The sequence below is a fragment of the Peromyscus eremicus genome, chromosome 2 (assembly GCF_949786415.1).
Source record: "Peromyscus eremicus chromosome 2, PerEre_H2_v1, whole genome shotgun sequence".
Taxonomy (NCBI): Eukaryota; Metazoa; Chordata; class Mammalia; order Rodentia; family Cricetidae; genus Peromyscus; species Peromyscus eremicus.
In genome coordinates, this window is record NC_081417.1 from 21,383,277 (window position 1) to 21,409,080 (window position 25,804).

The following is a 25,804-nucleotide window of genomic DNA, read 5'->3' on the forward strand; positions in this document are numbered from 1 at the left end:
GAGATGAAAGGGCTGGAGAGATGGCTCAGCAGTTAAGAGCACTGGCTGCTCTTCTGGAGGACCCAGGTTCAGATCTCAGTAATCACGTGATATCTCACAACCATCTTTATCTCCAGCTCCAGAGGATCCTAACTCTCTTCTGGCTCCATGGACACCAGGCACACATGTGGCACACACACATACATGCAGACAAAATACAACTATACATAAAATAAGAATAAAAATTAATATATATTTTTAAAAATCAAAGATGAAAAGGGAAGTACCACGGTAGACATTGAAGAATTACAGAAAATCATAAGTGCATACTTTAAAATCCTATATTCAACTAAACTGAAAAATTGAGGAAGAGTTTTTTGTTTTTCAAGTTTTATTTTTACTTTCAACAATATTTCATAGTTTTTAGGGTTCAGGGCTTACGTTTTTTTCCTAAATTCCTCCTGAGTACTTTATACTTTATGGTCTGTCTTTGAAGGTGTTCGGTGTTAGTGTATAGAAGTATAGTTAAGTCTTAATCATATCCTATACTTTGTTAAGCCTGTTTATTATCTTAATTGAATCCACTAGATTCCTTAGGATTTTCATACCAAAGATATAATTTGTAAACAGAGACAACTTACATTTTCTTTCCTGGTAGATTTCTACTTCTTTCTCACAATCAATGTTCCTGGATTAGACATCTATTATAATGCTGAACAAAGGAGCCAGAATAGATATTCTTGTCTTTTCCCAGTTTTAGGGAGGAAATAAAAACCAGCCTATTCAGGGGTTTTTCAGGTAAACTTTGAGGCAAAACACATATGTCAGAATTTTTTTTGCTAGTCTTTTCTGTTCCAGCATGGTTTGAAAGCTAGAGACTCATTAAGAGTCACAACAGATAGCTACCCCATCTCTGTCTCTTCAATATCTGCCTAAAGCAACATCATCTGAATTTAGCTCTCATGGTTAACCTTGGCACCCTCTCTTTGTACTCTAGTCCTCCACATTCACAGCTATACACACACGACCTAAGTTTTGTAGAACTTTTTAAGTCTGTTGACTTCACACTCAGCTAGTTCTTCATACTTCTTGCTCATGAGACTGACTACTTCAGAGAACACCTCTCATGAATAGAAAATTGATTATGGTTCCTTTACGGTTTCTATACTATAACATTATTTTGCTTACATTTATTCAGATGTATAAAGGGAACGATGCATTTGCATTTTTCTAAAACTGCAACTAAAATTAAAACTGATCTAATCTTTCTAGTAACTTAATCTACTAGGATGAAAAATAAAAAAAAACAAATATCCTTCCACTAACTATTAACAATATTATACATTCTGACATAAACAATGCCTGTTGTATTTAAATGTTAAAGATTCACAAAATTTAGCTTCCTATACTAGCTGATTGACATGGACTGTACAAGTACAAGGTAAAAACTGATATAACAAACATTAGAAAAAACATTAAAAATAAATCTGCTGGAAGTTAAAATTAATAAAAGTAATGCAGTATTTTTCTGGGTAGATGATAAATCATTCAAGTTTTAATTATTCAGTAATTTGTTGTGCTTTTCGTTCTCTTTCAAAAAATACATTTGTACTGTTTTTTTTTTTTTATTTATTATGTATACAGTGTTCTGCCTGCATGTATCCCTGCAGGCCCAAAGAGGGAACCAGATCTCATTACTGATGGTTTTCAGCCACCATGTGGTTGCTGGGAATTGAACTCAGGACCTTTGGAAGAACAGCCAGTGCTCTTAACCTCTGAGCCATCTCTCCAGCCCCATTTGTACTGTTTTTAAAGGATATATCTTAATTACTTTTAGTTCCTTGTATGCAGGTCTGACCCAACAAGTTCTGCAGCCCTACTGCCCCAACTCAAATAACCCTGCTTATTCCCAGTTACTGACAATCTTGAAGTCACGGTTGTGAAGACTTGCTGTGGTGGCCCAGGGTCTAAGAACCTGACTTTGCAGTGGTTTGCCCTGAGAAAAAATCTTACCTATAATTTATTTTCTTTGTGGCCATGGATAAGTTATTTGTATATGCAATTTTCCCACCTTAAAAAGTGATTGGATTATGAAGTCCTTCTGGCTTCTGATTTTTATATAGTGTGAGAACAAAGGTGTAGAATTTATCAGTGCTCAATTAATTAAAATGGAATATGAATTCTAAGAGATGTCTGCATTACACACTTGAAAGCTATAGTAAGCTAAATAATATCCCATTCACAAAAGGCAAAACTTTAAAGATTTTTTATTTTTGCATAACTTATATTTTTAATATGCTATCGTATATATCTTCCAACATATAATATTTTTGGCTAAAACAAATATGAAAGTTATATGCTTATCCTCTTCCCATTTCATGAGTTTTCCCTAGAGTCTGCAGTTTTTGTGTGGTGTGTCCCTCTCCTCTGCCTTTTCAGATGAACTCCAAACTGGCTGTTCCCAAGAGCAACCTTTTGTTACACCTAAAATCAAACCTCAGTCAGAACTTTACGTCTTGCCAACCTCAAGCTGGCCACTCTAATGTGGCTCTCTGCTCAGATCGGGCTCATTATCAATTAGACTGTGGCCACACCTGGCCTGAATTCAGAATTTTTGATTTCCAAATCCTCATCGATTTAATAACTTCACCAGAGAAAACTGCAAGCGGTGGTCTGAGGTATCCTGTGTCCAAACCTTCCTCACCTTCAGGGCACAGCTCTCCCTCTGCCAAACCTGCACAGCACACCAGACTTTACTGCTCTAAAAGCCTTCCTGAAAAGAATCTTCTAGAACTTCCCAACCTACTGACCTACATGCCCTGCTTCTACCTTCTCCACCTTTGATCCTTTTCTCAACCAATCCCTTTTATGCCCCTTAACATCCTAGAATGGACACTCTTGACCTTCCTTCACCTACCTTCCCCATTCATAATTCCTCCTCATCTCTCCAAACTCAGAATCCTCTCTTCTTAACTCCCTATCACCCTCCTTCATCCCTATTCATTTATTCCTTCAAGGACCTGCCTCCCACTCCCTCCGCTCCAGCCATGTCCCCAACATCCTCATTTACCTCTCTTCTGCTCCTCATACTCCTATACTCATAGCCACAGTTCCCATGAGAGAGAATTATATAGGAAAGAGGCCCTGGGGAGGGGCAGCTCAGCCCCTCAGCTGGATTCTTCAGGGTAGAAGGCTCGGTAATCAAGCCATAACCTCTAATAGGTAGGGACTGAGGGATGCTGGGAGAACTTGGCAGCCAGGTCTACCTTTGATATGTTAAATAGGCACCTCAAACTCTTTATTCCCAGGGTTTGAAACTTAACAATTTCATTGTAATAAACCACTCCAACAGAGGCCCACCCTTTTCCTCCAAGTCCAGTTCATTAGCCAGTCTGCCCTTACATCAGCCACAAACTCAGACAATTAGAAAAGGGACATAACTCAGAAAAGTAGGCAGACCAGTGCCATAGTATTCCCTGAAAGTGAAAGACAGCATCTACATCTACGTTGAGGAGGGGTATCGGTGAAAGAAAATTACATTATCTCACTTAAGGGAAAACACTGGCCCCATCTCTGCTTACTTAGGCAGCTGGGAAAACTAGGTTTCCACCTAGAACTAGAGGAATACCTTTATCTTTTCATATGTTAAATTAAATTTCAAGGAATGGCTAAACTGATGTTTATATTTCCAGTGTTACCAGGGAAACATGGTGGAGTCTATAGCCTCAATAGTGTGAGGCTACTGCCACAAGGCCAGGCCTGAGGAAATAAATCAAGGTTAAAAGGAGAGAATCAACTCCTATACATCATCTTTTGACTTAACACATACATACATACACACACACACACACACACACACACACACACACACACACACACACGCACCAAAAAAAAATCAGTAAATAAATGTCGTAAAAATTGAAAATGTGATTATCTCTCAAAATGTCATTTTTCCTCCCCCTGAAGATCTCCTTTTTAACCCCAAAGACTTTCAAATAATTCACTATAAAATTACTTCCTAGAATGTAATATTCACTTGAACCGTTCTTGAATCACTAATCATTAATATGCACATCACTTTGTCTCTGACTCTCTTTTGAATTTCCTCATCAGTCAAGGATGAATGGACAGAATAACAATTGATTTTATTTGATCATCCAAATTCACAGGACAAATGCTGAACACTATCTGCTCCTCCAGAATTGGGATTTGGTCATTCACGGTGTGGAGACATTGGTGGGGGGAACAGCATGACTGGTCTCTCTTTGTCATTCTCTACACAGATGGAAATGGAAGAAATGAAGACATTGACTTTAATTCTCCTTTTTCAGTCTTTTAAAAATCAAACTCTACTTTCAAGATTTAAAAGTAGACTACTGTGTGTGTGGAGCCAAGAAAGCCGTGAGTGAATGTGCAAGGAGCAGATCAAGTCCTGAGTGAGCATGTGTTATTGACAACAACCAATGCCCTGGACCCCGGGGAGTGGCAAACTCTTCAATCCACCGGGTCTGGCTCAGATAATCAGCAGAACCTTCCTTGCACCAGGTGTGGATGTTGACCGACTATACAGAAAGCACAGAGTGCAGCTTCCTCCTTAGTCCTGAGACCGCCCTCCTACAGAGACCTACTGAGCCTACCTAACTTCTCCTCCTCGTGTTATACATAATGAACGAGCTGAGGTTCTGGGCCATTGCAGAGTAGGTGCCCTCCATCAAAGTGAGCCCAAGCCACCCATCTCAACTTTTCTGTAAGTGTGGGCTCTTCAATGTCTTCAATGTCATTTCTTCATTGCCACATTGCCCTAGTCACTTTTCCTGGACCATGCTGTGCATGACACAATTCTAGTGTTTCTAAAATTGACACTTAACTAGATGTTCCTACACTCACACCTCTTGCTGAATGTGAGCCCACCAACTCCCAACTACCCGAGTCCTCACTTCTCCACATTGCCCCATGCCCCCAGGAAGTAGCCAGACTTGAAAGAGTACCCAAAGAGTCTGGAATGTTCTGGTGGAACTCCTCTCCTGTCTCTGTCTTTCCCCAAACCCTGCCCTGTCTTAAGCCCACCAAACACCAAACACTACTCCTCCTGCAGAGATGCTTAATATTCCCACAGGGCATTCAAACTGCACCCCAGAAAACAGACACTTGGTTGTTTGGTCTCTATTCCCCATCTCCTCTCTGAGAAGCTAGAAAATCATCCAGGAGCACTTTACCCATTAAATTGGGGCTTTTTCTAATTTGGTCTGATTTTGATTGCTACCTTGGCAGAGAGGCTTATCAGGGTGCAGAAACTTTTCAAAAATGTCTTCCTATGTTGCCTGGAAAAGCTGCCTGTTTTTTTGTTTGTTTGTTTGTTTTGTTTTGTTTATTCTTTTTCATTTTCTTGTGGAAGGAAAATAATTGAAAAGCCAAGCTTTTGTAGAATCCCATGTTATTGAAGAAAATAATAAGCTAGTATTGTATCTAAATTTCTACAAGGTTCACCATTGAACAAGTTGCAAATAATTTCTCTATATGTTTGTCATTCCAAACTTGCAAATTTTGAGACTCCTTCTGACTCACCAAAGAGCATTCATGATCATCTTTTACAAACGTCAGGGTGTTTTACAACAGTCATGCCAAAACATGTACGAGGGAGTTCAAACACGCTTCAAGTTAACCTGTCACCCCACTTCCAGATTCTTCCTAACTATAATACACAAGCTAATCATGTATCACTGTAATATATAATACGTACTCTATATAGTTCACAACTGATATCTAGTAAAGATTTTCTACTTTCTTTGATATTTAGAAATTTGAAACAGTTTTGTTTTTTCCAAGACACAAAAAATGATTTCTCAGGAAGAGAAACTGACAGGTCATTTTGATAAGAATCATATTTATTCACCATTTAATCATATTATTTTTTAATTCAAAGAACATGACTACATGTCTGATTTAAAACATAAACAGCAGTTTCCACCTACATTTATGATTTCTAGGTCACAAAAAAAGAAAAGACCCTCTACGTTAGTCTAAGCTTTTGTGCATTTTCAGTTTATTTATGAAATGATTAAGTTTCAAAGTCTATTTTAAATGTTAGAATACAACAAAGAGAATAAAAGGTACAGCCCTTGCACACTCAACTTAAAATTCAGAGAAAAAAGTCAAACATTAGGCACAATGTATATAATTAAATGATATAAAAGGCAGAAATTCGTGTGTCATGAAAAATAATAAATAAACATAACCTATGTGGAGTTAGAGTCACATACTCAAGAAACTTACAGAGAAGAAAGCCCAATTTGGTTGGGAACAGAAAAGAAATTAGATATAAAATGAGCCTAAAGTAGTATGGGAGGAAAATCTTAGAGGGCATTGTAAACCCTGTTGAAAGTTTTGAACTATGCTATTAGAAAAGATAAGATCATCCCAGGACTTCATTGTAAGGCACAACTGATCTGGCATACATTTTTCAAAATACATGCGGGCTACATAGAAGAGGATGAACTGGGATATTGTAAAACTAATATTCTGAGACCAGTTAGAAAGTTATTATAATAGAATATGTAATGAACCATTTTATCTAGTAGGTCCAGTTTTTAAATTAGCTTGTAATATATTTAAGAGATTTAATGAGTTAAGAAAAAGGCTGTATAATTGAAATGCTTGTAAGCAAGCAACTTTCCTTCCACCATTGGTAGCAGTAATGTGACTGGTACTCATGCAAAGAAGGGCTTTCTTTGTCAAGACAACTGATTTCAAACTTTTCCTTCAAAACAATCTGTTGTATTTGTATTGATGTCTGACTATACTCCAGTCACTGTCAAAATAATGAACAGAAAAGTGAAATCTAAGAAAGTCTCCTTTAGCACATGCTAGGAACTGTACCCTCATGTAAAGCTCAAGCCTTAGAAATGTGTAGACGTAATGTTAGTTTAGTTTTAATTCCTCATCATTTGTGGGGTAATATAAATAAAACACAACAAAGAAACAAAAGCCCACATGAATCGTAAAGACAAACCACCTTGGAGAGAAGTACATGTGTGCTACTTACTAAAATACAGCTACATGAATAAGTTTGAGGCCAGCCTGGTCTACAGAGTGAGTTCCAGGACAGGCTCCAAAGCTACACAGAGAAATCCTGTCTCAAAAAAAAAATCAAATAAATAAATAGATAAATAAATAAGTCAATCATTTAATCAAATTGATATTTTGAAAATTGATCACAAAATAACAACATTGAGAATCTTTTGATCATGAACAAAAATGAAGGGATAAAATGTTACATAATATTGTCAATAGGTATTTCAATATTACTTCTTTGCAGGCAAAAAGTCTGGCATTAAAGAACTGATTATTATTAACTGTATCTATTTTCTTTGAGGATGCTAATTTCCCAGTTTTTTTTAGCTATTGTTAAATCAAATAGGAGAGATAATCAGCTGCACATTTTCCTCTGACCTCTAAATAATCTGATGCTTACTTTGCTCTACTTTAATAATATTGTCATTTATTTCTTTGAACTCTGACAAAATGTTTTCTGCTTAGGTCTTTTCTTAGCTTGGCACACACACATACAAAGAGAAATGATCCCTTCTACTATCTTTGAATTCCTTCTTTTAGAGTTATTTAACCAATTTTACTTTCAATTCCATTGAATGAGACTATGTTTCAACTCTTCCTCCAAGGAGCAAAAATTAAATAGAGACACTTTAAAAATAATATCCTCAAAGTAATTATTTTCTTTCAAATCCACATTCCCTTTTTAATAATGAGTTTGATAATGTCTACTATGTTCTATCTATCTATCATCTGTCTATCATCTATCTATCTATCTATCTATCTATCTATCTATCTATCTATCTATCTATCTATCATCTATCTATCTATTTATTCTTCTTTCATATATTACTTCCTGGGTGAGTTTCCCTGCCCTCTTCTCCTCCCAGCAGCCCCCTCCATCCCTTGATCCACTTTTGCTCTGTTTTCCTTCAGAAAAGAGCAGGCCTCTCAGGGATATCAATCAAACATAGCTTAACAAGTTACAATAAGACAGACACAGACCCTCATATCAAGGCTGGACAAGCAAAGCCAGCAGGAGGAAAAGGCTCCCAAAAGCAGGCAGAAGAGTCAGAGACAGCCCCAGCTCCTACTGTTAGGAGTCCCACAAGAACACAAAACTATACAACCATAATGTCCAATATGTTAAACTTCAATTTTTAGTGCAATTCATCATGTTATCTTGTGAATGTCTTATCTCTCCAATTGTAACAAAATTATTTCTTTTTTACTTTCTACATATATTGCTTTGATTGTTCTGCTGGAGTCTTCAGTAATTTGTTTCCTACATAATGTATCTCAATTATTCTACTATAAACTAATTTGCAAAGATTCACTTATTAATCTGTAGAAGAAAAGTTACAGGTTCAGTAAAACCATCTACTGCCTGAGTATTTGACCTTGGATTCTAAGATAATCCTGCATCTCCTGGATACATTTTAAAGGTTGGGTTGAGAAAATATGACAGCTTCTCATTCTTTGCTGCTATAAGCCTGTCCAAACTTAGACAGTCCTAAAATGTTTCTCTTGTTACTACCCTTGCCCAAAACTCAGTGGCAACAATACAAATAATCTGATTTTTAAATTGGATGAAAGACACAGGTAGATGGCTTAGGGAAAAAAAATATAGGTTTACATGTTAATAGTTTCCTCTCAACAAAAGGTACACATTTAAATTAGCCAATAAATTTATAAGCTTTAATCAAGAATTATTTTTAAGCCATTTTGCTATTATAAGAAAACTAATTTTAAAGGATTAGAAAACTGTTTCTCATAAGGCGTGGAGGCTGAGAAGCTTTGGCAATGTTTGCTGCCTGGGAGAATAGCTTGCTTTCCTTCTAATGTGAGCACAGCATCCTCTGATGGGAAGTGGTGCTCCTTCCTCACATGGCAGAAAAGTGGGAGAGCAAAGAGGAGCCAACAGTCTCCCTCCATGAATCCCTTCCTACAATGGCCCTAATTTATGAGAAGAAGGGCTTCCATGACCTAATTACCTTTTAAGTGCCACCCTTTCTGAATATTATCCGGGGATTTAGAGAGGCGATATTCAAGTCTCACCCATCCATCTCCTGCCAGCCTTCCGCCTCCCTCTCTGAGGCAGCAGCAAAGACCCATCCTGAAGCAGGGTGAACAAGCCCTCCCCAGCTGACGCCTGGAAAACTGTAAGGGAGCATTTCTCTTCTGTTTGTCTGGGATATTTTACGATAATACTACAAATAGACTAATGTAGCATCTGCCTCTTTATAAATACTGATTTTCAACTTTATCATTTAAATTAACAGGGAAAACACCTGGAGTAAAATAGTTATCAAAATTATTTCAGAAAGAGAAGAATCATTTTTATGCTAGCCAATTAAAATTTTGCCAATGTTAAGCAATCATAAAAAGCACTAATTTTCCCAATATAAAAGAACAGGAAAATAAATCTCATGGTAATTTAATTTTCCACCCCAAAACTTAAATCAATTTTATCTTTTAAACTATCATTACTAGATATTGAACTCGAGTTGGAAGAGGCGAGTCCGGTCTCAAAATGGAGGTAAAACCGCCGCCCGGCCACCCCCAGCCCGACTCCGGCGGTCACCCGGGCCAGGAGGGCCATGACCCAAAGGAACAGGAACAGTTGAGGAAGCTGTTCATTGGTGGTCTGAGCTTTGAAACCACAGATGAGAACTTAAGAGAACATTTTGAGAAATGGGGCACACTTACAGACTGTGTGGTAATGAGAGATGCCCAAACAGAACGTTCCAGGGGCTGTGGTTTCGTGACCTACTCTTGTGTTGAAGAGGTGGATGCTGCAATCTGTGCTCGGCCACACAAGGTTGATGGGCGTGTGGTGGAGCCAAAGAGAGCTGTTTCTAGAGAGGATTCTGTAAAGCCTGCTGCCCATCTAACCGTGAAGAAAATTTTTGTTGGTGGTATTAAAGAAGATACAGAGGAACATAATCTGAGAGACTACTTTGGAAAGTATGGCAAGATTGAAACCATAGAAGTTATGGAAGACAGGCAGAGTGGAAAAAAGAGAGGATCCGCTTTTGTAACTTTTGATGATCATGACACCGTTGATAACATTGTTGTTCAGAAATACCGCACTATTAACGGGTGTAACTGTGAAGTGAAAAAGGCCCTTTCTAAACAAGAGATGCAGTCTGCTGGATCACAGAGAGGTCGTGGAGGTGGGTCATGGAGGAGACTTTGGAGGTGGTGGAGGTAATTTTGGTCGTGGTGGAAACTTTGGTGGAAGAGGAGGCTATGGTGGTGGAGGTGGTGGCAGCTGAGGTAGTTACGGAGGTGGTGATGGTGGATTTAATGGATTTGGAGGTGATGGTGGCAACTATGGTGATGGTCCTGGTTACAGTAGTAGAGGAGGCTATGGTGGTGGTGGACCAGGATATGGAAACCAAGGTGGTGGATATGGTGGTGGTGGTGGAGGAGGATATGATGGTTATAATGAAGGAGGAAATTTTGGTGGAGGTAACTATGGTGGTGGTGGGAACTATAATGACTTTGGAAATTATAATGGACAACAGCAATCAAATTATGGGCTCATGAAAGGGGGCAGTTTTGGTGGAAGAAGCTCAGGCAGTCCCCATGGTGGTGGCTATGGATCTGGTGGTGGAAGTGGTGGACATGGTAGCAGAAGGTTTTAAAAAATAAAAGCAGAAAAGGGCTACAGTTCTTAGCAGGAAAGAAAGCAAGAGATGTCAGGGAAGCTGCAGGTTACTTTGAGACAGTCGTCCTAAATGCATCAGAGGAACTGTAAAAATCTGCCACGGAAGGAGCGATGATCCATAGTCAGAAAAGTTACTGCAGCTTAAACAGGAAACCCTTCTTGTTCAGGACTGTCATAGCCATAGTTTGTAAAAAGTGCAGCTGTTGATTCATGCACTGTAGTGTCAATTAGATGTACATTCCCGAGGCCTTTTATCTGTTGTAGCTTTGTCTTTTTCTTTTCATTACATCAGGTATATTGCCCTGTAAATTGTGGTAATGGCACCAGGAATAAAAAATTAAGGAATTTTTAACTTTTCAACATTTGCATAGTCAGTTTTTCTACATTTTAGTAGAGAAATTGTAACAAAAATGCAGTTTTGAAGGTGTTTCCTTGTGAGTTAACAAGTAAAGAAGATCATTACTATTTTGTATGAATTTTGCTAAAGTTAATTGTGAAGAAACACCTACTGACTTGCAATTTAAGGGGAAACTATTCCCCCATTTCCCAAACCATGATGAGTGGGTGCTGATATGTGGAGAGAATAGATACCTGTATGTTTGCAATGTGTGTTCTAGATAATTAGGATTGGGTAATAAAAATAGCATATTTGTGAATTTAATAGCATTAAGATTGCTTTCAAATGAAAAAGATCTCAAAAGTTCCTAAAAAAATATTACTATAATTCATAACTATTCCCTAGCCATATATTTGAAAAACAATTCTGAGTATGAATCATTGGCGCAGATTTAAGCAAGATTTTCTCTGTTCTGCTTATTTTTCTATTTGCTTTAGACTGAAAAATCCTGCAAAAGGAACTATAGATAAACATAAAAGTCTGAGACCCTGAGTCTTGTGGTACATTTGAATATTCAGCATCTCTTGGTCCCATGAAGTAACCCAGTACACAGCACCTGTCCTACATCAGTGTGTAACCAAATTTGAAATTGTTTTGTAGACCAATGAAATGACAATATAATCACCCCCTGTGCATCCACATCCACATCTACTGAACCTTATGCTCAAGAGTTTCACAACACTGAGTTAACTAGTGAAATTGGTACTGTTTTAACAATTTCCCATTCTTCTTTTTTTTTACTCTTAGCTGTAGGTGTGTATTTTCATTGCTGAGTGTCTTGTTAAAGCACATCTGACAAAATCCATAGTCTGAATAAGTTTACTCAATATCCAGAAATTTGCTTAGATTCCTGTGTTTGAAACTCTAGAGTGTTGTCATGTGCACTCAGTTAACTCTTTTACTTATTAATTTCCTCTTTCATATTCCCTAATTACCTATGTGTTTTTCCACCCTTTATTTCTGTAAGCCACCTTACATAATTATTAAAAAATGTAGAAGAGATATCAGATTGTCATATAATGTCAATCTTCCCCGTATTCTTTTGCTAGAACTTTCTATAAATGTTGATTGTGTGATACCTCTCCTTCTAGTGACCAGTCTTCTCAGAGTACTATGAAAGGTGACATAACTAATTTCCATATTGCATGCACAAAACACTGCTCTTGCTATAATTCTTTTATTTTCTCTTCTATACTATTAAAGAAAATAAAGATATAAAAGATATAGATGTGACTTGTGTTACTCTATCAATTCAAGAATAATTTCCCGGGAACTGCACAGTGACATAAAAATAGACAAATATAGTTCTTTTTGTTGTTTGTTTGTTTTTTTTTGTTTTTCGAGACAAGGTTTCTCTGTGTAGTTTTGGTGCCTGTCCTGGATCTTGCTCTGTAGACCAGGCTGGCCTTGAACTCACAGAGATCTGCCTGACTCTGCCTCCCAAGTGCTAGGATTAAAGGCTGTGCCACCACTGCCTGGCTAAATATAGTTCTTGAAGATCCTGGTAAAGTAGAGGTTCCTGCCAGCCCACATCCTTTTTTAGTGTCCCATGAAAGATAGAAATCTCAAGATGATATCACTCTATTGTAGTAGCTTTTCATTAGAGCAGATAAGCCATTCTCCAGCATAAAATTGTGAGTCATAGGAATGACACCCTTACAGATACTGGATTTCAACTTCACCCTTGCAGATACTGGATATTTACTTCACTCCTTGCGTTGATAGTCATCAAATACTAGTCTAGAACACTAACTCTTGAAATTCCCATTTTTGTTAAGACACGGTCAGGTTTTAAAATTCTACTTTTTAAAAAATTGTAAAAGGAATTTCATAGAATTCAAGAATCACCTCTTCTCTTGTTTCACATGGCTGTGCTTTATTGATTCCACCATGCAGGGATTTCATTACAGATTGATATTCTGACTGGAAAGGAATTTCTTCAAAGACTGTTGAGTTTCAGAAGAAAAATAAATGTGTTTTTTTTTCTGATGAATGTTCTAGATTAGTGTGTGTGTGTGTGTGTGTGTGTGTGTGTGTGTGTGTGTGTGTGTGTGTGTGTGTGAAGAAAGGAGTAAAAGGACTATAAGAGGGAAGGAAGAGATCTTAAGGGAGGGAAAAAAGAGAGAGTCATGAAAGACATATTACATAAAGGTCTAAGGGAGTACTTTTTTGTTTGTTTGCTTGCTTGTTTTCGAGACAGGGTTTCTCTGTGTAGCTTTGCACCTTTCCTGGAACTCGCTTTGTAGACCAGGCTGGCCTCAAACTCACAGAGATCCACCTGGCTCTGCCGCCTGAGTGCTGGGATTAAAGGTGTGAGCCACCATCGCCCGGCAAGGGAATATTTTTAAAGAGAATAAGGCTATTAGCAAAATGGACACAGGGAACAGGATCTAGAACAATGGGGAAGGGATGAATAAGAGCAAAGTATGAGAAAATCACAATGGCATATGTATCAAAGTATCATAACTCGTCACTTTATATGATAAGTCAATTTCATTTTTTTGTTGAAAATAGATATTTTTCCTACAATATAATCTGATTATAGTAATGCCTGCCAAAACTTTAAGGCATTAAAGGAAGAAACTGAAGAAAATATAACAAGATGGAATGATCTCTCAGACTTAGGTATCTATCTATAGGATTAATACATTGCTTATGCAGAGGGCCTAGTCCAGTTCCATGGAAACTCCACAGGTGTTGGTCTAAATGTCATGAGTTCCCACTAGTTTGGTTTGATTGTCTCTGTAGGTTTCCCCATCATGATCTTGATGCCCCTTGCTCATAGAATCCCTCTTCTCTCTCTTCTACTGGACTCTTGGAGTTTGGCCTGGTGCTTGACTATGGATCTCTGCCTCTGCTTCCATTAGTTACTGGATAAAGGCTCATGTTTTTCCTTCTGTAAAATGGCAATTAATGAGGTAATTCCACGTAGTTTATCTGGTACTTAAAAGAGGTTTATTTGGGGGCAACTTACAACCAGTAGAGGGATTGGTTACAGGATCATGGAGAGGTGAGATACAGTCCAATGTAGTTTTCTGGAAAACTCTGAGTGGTCTGCAAATCAGCATCCAGGATCATGAGCAGCCAAGAGGGGCTCAGCATGCACACATCTCATGTCTTATGGGTCCAAAGAGGCCGCCGTGCCCCAGGGGCAGGTCATAGGCAGGTGTGGCAGTTACCTGCTGCCTCACTAGGGGCAGTGCTTCAAGGTCAAAGCTGGAACAGCTAACCACTACATTTCTGAGGTAATTTCTGAAAACTATGAATTTATTTTTGCACATAAATATAAAATCTCATATTCTTAAAACTATATTTAGAAATGGATTATTTTATTTTATATTTCCATAAAAATTATTTGGAATAGAAAAAACATTTCAACAGGATATAATGTAATCATGTGCATATTTATAAAAACTATGATTGATTAGATATACACAAAAGCATCTGTGTACATACCTAGGAGTTGTATTTTTCTAGAATAGATCCTTTATCCCACAGGAGAGCTCCTACTGTCTTCATTGGAAGGCCAAGACAACAGTTATGTTTCTGTTACATCAGAAGATGTATCTGCCCGCATTTTGCAGATTTGCTTTGTAAGCTTTGTATTTGTCACATATTGACAATAAAAGTACATTGCATAATGCATGTTGTAGTCAGTCATCAGTTGGAATGGACCTGTGCAGCTATGTGAGCAGGATTCTTGTGGAAGAGGCAGAAGGAAGTGCCTAAGAACTGGTAGTCTGCCACAGCCTGGACACCTTCAAGGGAGGGGTAGACCTCAAGATTGCTGAAGAAGTGCTACGCACATGACAACAGAAACCTCTGCATCAAGAATACAACTATGACAAGACTTTTCATGCCCCAAAAACAAAAGAAAACACATAGATGGCAACATTTTAACCCATCCCACCCCAGCCCTGAAAAGTCTCCTGAGAAAAGAGCCATAGCCAAGGGTTCTGCTCTTCACTGGATCACACTATATATAATACAATATGTTAATTCCATAAAAGCTAAATAAGTATTTAAGGGTTATTATTTGGAAAACTTTAAGAGTGAAGTAAGCACAGGGCTGGAGAGATTGCTCAGCAATTAAGGGCACTTCTAGCACATCCACAGGACCTGAGTTCAGTTCCAAGCACCCATATTGGACAGCTTACAACTACCTGTAATTCCAAGTCCAGTGGATCTGAAATCCCTTTCTGGCCTTAGGTGCACACACACACATAAATAAAAACAGAAATGAATTTAAAAATGAAGTAAGCAATTTTCTTGACCTCATTCAACTCAGCACAAGGCAGTGGTGTTCACAGGATGTGGACTGAAAGATGAAACGCTGTCAAGAACACAAGTCCCGATAGAGCCTGAGTCTATACTGAAGTAAAATTCAGTGCAAACCATTTATATTCTAATACAAATAACATCCACCAAGATAGAAAAGTAAAATGACACATTCAAATCTTACCATAAAACTAAATTTGACAGCTTGCTAACTACTGAAGAAAAACAATTATTAGAAACTGAAAACAAGCTAAAGAATGAAATAAGGAATAAATGGTAAAAAGTTTCAAATTGTGTAAATGCAGATTTACAGGATGATTTTGCTAAATGATAGCACACAGCCTATTAGAGGATAGAAATGATCTTTTCTATTTTCGATACAATTACTTATATAACAAAGCAAAGTCCTTGCTTCAGAATGGCTGTTTGCTCAGTGTTCACTCTTTTCACACTTTATATAAACCCTTAGATTGATAGCATTCCACACATAGAACTGCAGGCTCATTAGCCTAAGCATGGGCTCAGGTTACAAAGATTTCTAAAAATAGCAACTGAATACCCATTACTTTGTTGTAAAACCAGGGAGCGGCCTGTCTCTGAATTTTAAGATCCAACTGCCTCTGACCCATAGAGGGGTACATTGCTTAGAACTGGCAAGGTTATTGAATTTATGTTGCTCTTCAAATTTCAAGACACCATACAAAGGTAGGAACACAGTTCAAAACTAATAAGAAAACATAAACCTGAGACCTTAGTAATGAGCAGGATTTACAGTTGAGCACAAAATTCATTGAAACAAAGTCAAGTTTTCTTTATTGTTTCCCATAGTATCATTGATAGTACTAAGTGTTAATAATCTTATAATATAATCCATTTTCTCCAAAAGTAGTTTTGAGGGTTCACTGTGTGTTTAGTGTTAATTTAAGAAGCATATATAACTCATTGAATCTTCTCATGAGCTATTAAAGCAAATCCTGTTAGGAATCTATATATACAAACAAAATAGGTATACAGCAATATTATGTAACCTTTGCAGCTAAAAAAGTACAGAGTATGGCTTTTTTGTCACAGGTCATTTAACTCAAAAGATCTCAACTCTAAGATCAAATTAATAATATTCCAGACAGACTCATTTACTTAGGGCCTTCTGAAGATCAGTACTATCTGAAGCAGATTTGCATACCCTTTACATCTTTAATCAAAATATACTAAATAAGCATCATCAACCCAATCCCAGGGACAAAATGCAACCATAAAGTACAGTAACTTGCTCATACTCCTGTGAGTACTAAGTAGCAAATGCATTGGTCTGCCTGAGTCCAAAACTCCCAACAGGAAAATATAATCTTATTCTTTTGGTATGTGCCTCCATTGTGAGGTAGACATATCTAATGGAGAAATCTCAGCTATTTACCCACACCAAAGTGCTTGTTTGCACTTCAAAAGATCAAATAGAGTGTTTTGCACAATAAAATGAAAAACAGGCAAGTGTACTAGGAAGGAAAATAAATTATTCAAACTCTCATGCTACAAGTAAGCCCTCAGGATTTTTGAGACCCCCTCTGACCTGCCTGAGTTTGTTTGGTAGGAAGAGGGGTTCTGGGAGTTCATCCAAACCCCTAGGCAAAATTGCCTGTGTATAAGAATTTCAAAAAAGAATAGGGAAGGACAAAGGTAAGAACATTAAAAATATATATGTCAGCCAAAACTTTTGCTGCTACATCCTGCTGAATGTAAAGAATACTAAATATGTATCTCTATATGGTCAGCAGTGATTCCACATAATGGAGAAGTCACCATGTGGGGTGATAACATCATACCAAGACAGTCACATATCCCAATTACTTTTGCCTTGCATTATGCAGTTTCAGTGACATCAATTTATTTCCCAGCACATAAATGTTTTATTACTGTATCATTATTTTCTACTATTTTCATATTACTGAAACAGACATATAAACTCTAATGCAAAAATTAATCAGTCATCCAACTCAATGATAAAAAAAAACAATTATAAAAGAAATGACATTGTTAATCAACTTTAAATCTCAAAAATGAAATGGCACACAAACAATTGCTAATACAGCTGTACTATGAATGTGATTTTTGGGAGATGACTGTTCTCTAAAATAATGTTCTTCTGCTCATACATCTGTTCATTTCAGTTTCTACACAGAAGTTTATCCTATGATCCATTTCCCAATAACTTCTCCCTAACAAGGGGGTTGTAGAATCCTTAGCTCTATGCCTTACAAGTTTTAATTGGTGTTAATTTCATTCCAAATCAATCTGGTTTCAAGGTAAGTATCTCTGACATTTGGATATCTAGCTACTCTTCCTTAAAACACACATTATAAATAAATGTCCCCGTCTTCTACAAACAATAGAAAACAAACAAACCCAGAGGCCTCATTCTTCACAACAGAATGTTTACAGGGAATCAAGTTTCTGACTTGTAATAACAGTGAACTAGGATGTAGAGTTTACCTTTTACAAGAGAAACACATGAAAATGGAATAGATACACCATGTCCTTCTGTTCTTTATTCCCATAGCCAACTGACCACAATTATTAAAAGTGAATTTGTCAAAGAATCATACACAACAAAATTATTTTAATATATATTCCCTGAATGAAATAATTGAAATAATGCATTACAAAGACTGATCTATGGAAGTATATAATTTACCAAATGGATTTAAGATATGAGACTACATGAACAAAAGAAAATAATTCCTACTTGTGAAATGAAGGGGATATTTATCAGTTCCTATCTTTCTGGACTTTTAGGATGCAATTAGAATTAATAATCAGGTATTATTTTCATTTTAGAAATTGGCTTCCTCATTTTTAAATAAAAATTATCAGTGAAGTCTGTTATTTGACATTTTTTTTACTGAAAGATACCACACACTTTGGTCAGTGAACATGGAGAAGTCAAGTTGGTATTGGCCAGGACACTTCCTCCCTTGTGAATAGCTTTCATAATACTGGAAAGTGTAATGAAGGCTGCAGGGTGGGGGCAGTCACAAACAATCTCAACCAGGTGTGACACTTACTGAACAATAATGTCCAGCAAGGCAAGATAAAACCATAAATGCAATAGTGGTACAAAAATTATAAGAATGTCTTAGTTAGGGTTTCTTTTACTGTGAAGAGACACTGTGACCACAGTAACTCATAAAGGAAACTTTTAATTGGAGTGGCTTGCATTTTCAGAGGTTTAGTCAATTATCATCATGGTGCAACATGGTGGCATGCAGAAAGACATGATTTAGAAGAAGTAGTTGAGTGTCCTTCATCTTGGCTTGTAGGCAACAGGAAGTAGTCTGAGACATTATGTGTGGCTTGAGCATATATGAGACCTCAAGGTCCACTTCCATGGAGACTTACTTCCTCCAACAAGGTCACACCTAATCCAACAAAGACACATATCTTAATAGGGCTACTCATTAGGGGCCATTTTTTTTCAAACCATCACATTCCACTCACTGGCCCTCAAAGGCTTGTAGCCATATCAAAATGCAAAAATGCATTCAGTCCAACTTCAAAAGCCCCCATAGTCTATCACAGTCTCAAACTTATTTAAAAGTATAAAGTTCAAAGTCTCTTCTGAGATTCAAATAATATCTTAACTGTAATTCCCTATAAAATCAAAATCAAAAGTAGATCACATAATTCCAACATACAATGGCACAGGATATACATTAACATTCAAAAATATAGGGAAGGAATAAAGTGAAGAAATACTGGACCAAAGCAAGACTGAATACCAGCTGGTCAAACTCCAAACTCTGCATCTCCATATCTGATGTCAAAACGTTCTTCAGATCTCCAACTCCTTTCAGCTTTGTTGTCTGCAACGTACTTTCTCTTGGGCTGGCTTCTACTCCCTGTTAGCAGCTGTCCTTAGCAGATATCCCACAGTTCTGCCATCTCCAATATCTTGGGGTCTCCAAGACAATCCAGGCTTCCACTTCACAGCTTTAAGCAATGGTCTCTCTGGGCCTCCATTCAGGGATACCCCTAACAAATGCCTGGCCTTAGCAGCTTTCCTTGTTCAAAAAGGCAAATTCCATAGTCCCTGTCTTCTATTCTTAACTCTAAAGCCAAAACCATGTGGCAGAAATGCCAAGTTCTGCTGCTTATTGGGGCTGGAACATAGCCCCTAGTTCAATTATATATTCCACAACTTTTGGTTTTTGATGGTTTCCTTCACTGCCTAAGTTTGATTGTTATGGAACTTGTTCTGTAGACTAGGCTGACCTCAGACTCAGAGATCCCACAGCCTCTGCCTTCCCAGTGCTGGGATTAAAGGCATGTACCACCACACTGGCTCTAAGCTTTTTTCTTTTTCTTTTTTTTCCATTATCTATCCTATTTTCTTTTTTTTTTAATTTAATTTTATTTTATTTTACAATACAATTCACTTCTACATATCAGCCATGGATTCCATTGTTCTCCCCCCTCCTGCCCCCTTCCCTTCTCCCCAGCCTACCCCCTATTCCCACCTCCTCCAGGGCAAAGCCTCCCCCAAGGACTGAGATCAACTTGGTAGACTTAGTCCAGGCAGGTCCAGTCCCCTTCTCCCAGGCCTAGCCAAGCGACACTGTATAAGCCCCAGGTTTCAAATAGCCAAGTCATGCAATGAGCACAGGACCTGGTCCCACTGCCTGGATGCCTCCCAAACAGATCAAGCCAATCGACTATCTCACACATTCAGAGGGCCTGATCCAGTTGGGGGCCCCTCAGCCATTGGTTCATAGTTCATGTGTTTCCATTCGTTTGGCTATTTGTCCCTGTGCTTTATTCAACCTTGATTTCAACAATTCTCGCTCATATAAACCCTCCTCTTTCTCGTTAATTAGACTCCCAGAGCTCCACCTGGGGCCTAGCCGTGGATCTCTGCATCCAGATCCCTCAGTCGTTGGATGGGGTTTCTAGCACGACAATTAGGGTGTTTGGCCATCCCATCACCAGAGTAGGTCAGTTCAGGCTGTCTCTCGACCATTGCCAGCAGTCTATTGTGGGAGTATCTTTGTGGATTTCTGTGGGCCTCTCTAGTACTTTGCTTCTTCCTATTCTCATGTGGTCTTCATTTACCATGGTCTCCTATTCCTTGTTCTCCCTCTCTGTTCTTGATCCAACTGGGATCTCCCACTCCCCCAAGCTCTCTTTCCCTCCACCCTTGCCCTTCATTATCCCTACTCATGTCCAGATTGTTCATGTAGATCTCATCCATTTCTCCGTCACTGGGTGATCCCCGTGTCTTTCTTGGAGTCCTCAGGGTTAGGGTTAGGGTTAGAGGCCAAAAGTGTACAATGGAAAAAAGAAAGCATCTTCAACAAATGGTGCTGGCAAAACTGGATATCAACATGTAGAAGGCTGCAAATAGATCCATATCTATCACCATGCACAAAACTTAAGTCCAAGTGGATCAAGGACCTCAACATAAATCTACCTACTCTGAACCTGCTAGAAGAGAAAGTAGGAAGTAGTCTTGAATGCATTGGCATAGGAGACCACTTCCTAAATAGAACACCAGTAGCACAGACACTGAGAGAAACAATCAATCAATGGGACCTCTTGAAACTGAGAAGCTTTTGTAGAGCAAAGGATACAGTCAACAAGGCAAAGCAACAGCCTACAGAATGGGAAAAAGTCTTCACCAACCCCACATCTGACAGAGGACTGATATCCAGAATATATAAGGAACTCAAGAAATTAGACATCAAAATGCCCATCAGTCCAATTAAGAAATGGGCTATAGAACTAAACAGAGAATTCTCAACAGAGGAAACTCAAATGGCTGAAAAACATTTAAGGAATTGCTCAACATCCCTAATTATCAGGGAAATGCAAATCAAAAGGACTCTGAGATACCACCTTATGCCTGTCAGAATGGCTAAGATCAAAAACACTGAAGACACCTTATGCTGGAGAGGATGTGGAGCTAGGGGAACTCTCCTCCACTGCTGGTGGGAATGGAAGCTTGTACAACCACTTTGGAAATCAATATGGGGCTTTCTTAGAAAATTGGGAATCCATCTCCCCCAAGATCCAGCTATACCACTCTTGGGCATATACCCAAGGAATGCCCAATCACACCACAAGAGCACTTGCTGAGCTATATTCATATCAGCATTTTTTGTAATAGCCAGAACCTGGAAACAATCTAGATGCCCTTCAACTGAAGAATGGATAAATAAAATGTGGTACATATACACAATGGAATACTACTCAGCAGAGAAAAACAATGACATCTTGAGGTTTGCAGGCAAATGGATGGATCTAGAAAAAATCATCCTGAGTGAGGTAACCCAGACTCAGAAAGACAAATATGGTATGTACTCACTCATAGGAGGATACTAGATGTGGAACCAGGTTGACTGGACTGCTACTCACATCACCAGGGAGGCTACCTGGAAAACAGGACCTCTAAGCTTTTCTTTAATTCTTTTTCACAAGTTGGAGACTTATCTAGGTGAGATCTTACTCTGAGGCCACCACTCCCTTTACTCATTTCTTAATATGTTTATCTCCTCAAACACAGGACTTAACATTATTCCTCTTAACTCCATTCTTGATGCTCATTTTCTCCTCAAATTGTTCTATATCTTGTATTTTTTTTGCTCACCTTGCTCCTTTTCATTATAAATCTTCATAAGCATGAACACTAGTAATCATACAACAGAGTAGATCCTAGGCTGTTCTGATTTTTCCTCTGGCAATGGGATTAATCCAAAACTCTTCACTTTTGCCTTAGGTAGACTCTTTTGATAGAGGCAAAAGGCAGCCACATTCTTCACAAAAGTATCACAAGAATGATCTCTAGACAACATACTGAAATTCTTCTCCTCTGAAAACTCTTGAGACAGCCCCTACAATTCTGGTAACTCTTAGGACCACTGTCTTCAATGATCCTACTAGTATGGCCTGTTAAGCAGCACTTAAAGCATTTTACTGTTTTTCTAACCCAAATTCATAAAGCCCATACTATTTCAAACAAAAATGTGGTCAGGTCTATCACAGCAATACCCAAGTATCAACTTCTGTCTTAGTTAGGGTTTCTATTGTTGTGAGGAGACACTATGGCTACAGCAACTCTTATAAAAATACAAAATTGAATTGAAATGGCTTACATTTTCAGACGTTTATTCCATTATCATCATGATGCAACATGGTAGTGTGCAAGAAGACATGGTGCTGGAAAAAGTAGCTGAGTGTCCTACATCTTGGATTGTAGGCAACAGGGAGTAGTTTGAGACACTGGGCATGGCTTGAGCATACATGAGACCTTAAAGCCCAACTCCACAGTGTTATACTTCCTCCAATAAGACCATACTCTAACAAAACCACACTTACTAATGGTGCCACAAAAAGAACAAGTATCAGTGGAGTTCTCTAGCATAAATGAGACATCTATATCAATCCCTCCCACCAAGGCTTAGGTACTGTCACAGTAGATGGTGTGGAAAGATTTTAAGAACAAGAGATTGGAGAAGACTAGATTAAAATATTGTCTTCTGGCCATGAGAAGACCACCATACACTCATGATCTTGTGGTTGACTGCACAAGACCTGTAAAAAATCAAGCCATAAATATTCTACCATGGAGAGGGTGAAGTCTCACAACTCCACATTTCTAACTGAGGAGCTATAGAGAATTGGTGGCTTTTGGGAAAGGGAGAGTCAGTTTATTTATTTATTTTTTTTAAAGGCTTGGACCTTGGAGGTCAAATATGCTCTATTGGAGGGCCCCATACCCATGCCTGTTTGAACAAATGAACTCAATGGTTATTACACATAAGAGATATTACACATAAGAGATCCCCCAAATTCTACCATGTATCATTTAAAATTGATCAACAGTTTCAGCGATGTGGGAAGGTACTGAATCAATTTACAGAAATCAATAGCTTTTTTTCTAAGCACCAACAACAAACAGAGAAAGTGATCACAGAGACATATCCATTAACAATACACTCTGAAGAAGAGGCAGCATCTTCAACATCAGGGTTTCTGTGTCACTTCACAGAAAAGGTGAATCTCGGATGTACCCAGAGTCTTCAAGATGTGGAGCTTTGGTAAAGCCATGTCATGTGCACTAGACAGTACTTGCATGGTGCCTGATCTTGGGAAGCAAGATGCAGTGTAGAGCCATGAGGAGAGGGCATACGACTGAGAAAAGCTTCCAGTGGAAAGACCACCACCATGTTCCAGCTAATACTACCTTGCTCCAGTTCACAAGCTCACTTGAAGAATCCAAGTACCCCCTCTATATTGCAGGTCTCATTTCTGCTCCAGAATTAGTACTCACTCAAGATTTGTGAAAGACATACAGAATTAAGCTCACATTGAACTGAACTGACAGGATTTCTGAGTTAGAATCTGGTGTTTGTTTGTTTGTTTTTTCCTGGTAGCTTTTTTGCAGACAATGATGTCAAAAGCTGTTCACACTTAGGGATTATTAGTGAGTGTTCAGCAGCATACTAAGTGATTTACTTCTCTTTTCTTATCTTCATTACTTTTGTCCACAATTTATCACTCTGCATGCTACAACATTGCTCAAAAATCAGTTTATACCTCTCGAATGCCAGCCTACAGTTTTTCTCTGCAAATTACAGCTGAAAGGTCCCTTGGGTTAACTAGAGCATACAAAAAGCAGAGACACTCTACAAGGGCTTGTTTCTGTTGACATTAAAATAGTGGGTCACACTATATCTAGAAAGTTCATGTGGAAATGGCAGTCTGATATATTTCTTCAGAGAGCAAAACAATTACAGATAAGCATTTTTCCCCCACGAGACCAGTAAAGTGCTTTCTTTCTGTCACCTTTCAATATTTTATAGTGTGGTGAGTAACTACACCTTTTCTATCCAATTAGAGGAGCCATCAACAAGCCAAAGAGTAAATAGCTACCCAGTCAAGTAAAAAATATATGTGAGTGTACAACCACATACCAGTTTTTCAAAACTGACTGCATGTGCAAGTAGCAAGAAATACCCTTTCAACAAGGGAAGGGAATCATAGTGATATAATTACTTCCCCTGCATCTTGTGTTTATTTACTGGAAATCATTCTCTGACATTGTTTGAGAAGAGGAACATTCCTAGGTTAAAATCCTTAAAGGAGGTGAAGCTAATAAAAGAAAGTTCCTGAAGCCACAGAACTGTGAGACCTGATTTGACTGTTTTCCTGCTTTGAGCTGGTGGGTTCTTATGACAGAAAATATATAACACAAATATAAACATAAATAATGTGAAATCTCAGACTACAAAGGATAGATATGTGTGAGGTTTGGGTTTTTAGAGGCACATGTGGGTGGAAGGGAGCAGCTCATTATCATGGGGAAATTATCAACAAGACTTCTCTCGGGATCTAGAAGCTTGGTCCTGTACAAATTCAGGAAGGAAGTCAAGCTGGGCTGACTGTGTTTGTCAAGATGTTGTTATTCTCCACTCCTTTGCTCATCTTAAATATTTCCTTCTGCAATTACATTCACTTCAATCCACCAATGCCATGGGCAACTCCAGAGTCTCTCAGAGATTCATTGTGCATAACTTATAGATTTTCTTTGTTCAAAATAATCATGATGAAGTCAATAGTCACATTAAGCAACTTAAATTTAGATTATTTGTAAAAACTTTCTCTCCTATCTCTCTCTTCTCCTCTCTCTCCTCTCCTCTCTCTCCTCTCTCTCTCTCTCTCTCTCTCTCTCTCTCTCTCTCTCTCTCTGTAGTGTGTGTGTGTGTGTGTGTGTGTGTGTGTGTGTGTGTGTGTGTGTGTGTGAGAGAGAGACCTCCTTGATGTGGATGATGGGAACAGAACTCAGTGCTCTAGAAGAGCAACAAGTGCTTTCAATAGCTGAGCTTTCTCTATAGCCCTACAGAACATTTTGAATATTTTGTTACTGATGAATAAATCCCTACTGCTTAGACCAGTATTTGGTATAGTGTAGATATGCAATTAAGATTTGGCAAATAAATGAAAAAATAATTATTAAATTAAATATTTATGCATATATAGACTATCTATTTGGTTCAAAAATGCTATTCGTTATATACACGAAATAGAAACTATGATATATTGCTGTTGGCAGTTTGAAAACAAGATAACTTTTGTATCAAGGTCCCTGGAGCATTCTTGCTCTCTATTTTCCATTAGCTTGGTTATCAGTATCTTTATTACCAAAGTAAATGATAAAATACCCTTAACTTTAATGCTGCCTCAGTCTGACTCACCATTATCCAGTCTTCTTCCAGATTATGAGTCCCTGATCCCCTCTTCTTAGAAATACTAGAAACTGAAAATTCCTTCTCTGACCCTTGAGATGAAAATTTTGTCCCAGGCTCTTTGCTGGTTTACAATGCAACAATAGCTTTGTTGGGGGCCTGGGCGCTATCTCTTCAAAATATAAGCATCCAAAA

General features: G+C 38.2%; 1 protein-coding gene and 1 pseudogene across 1 annotated transcript in view; one reads left to right on the plus strand and one right to left on the minus strand.

Annotated features, from left to right (window-relative positions):
* Positions 1-25,804, minus strand: part of Cnbd1 (cyclic nucleotide binding domain containing 1) — a 367,762-nt gene that overhangs the window by 158,879 nt on the left and 183,079 nt on the right. The gene's annotated exons all lie outside the window — the stretch shown is intronic.
* On the plus strand, positions 9,560-10,768 carry LOC131903365 (heterogeneous nuclear ribonucleoprotein A3-like; annotated as a pseudogene).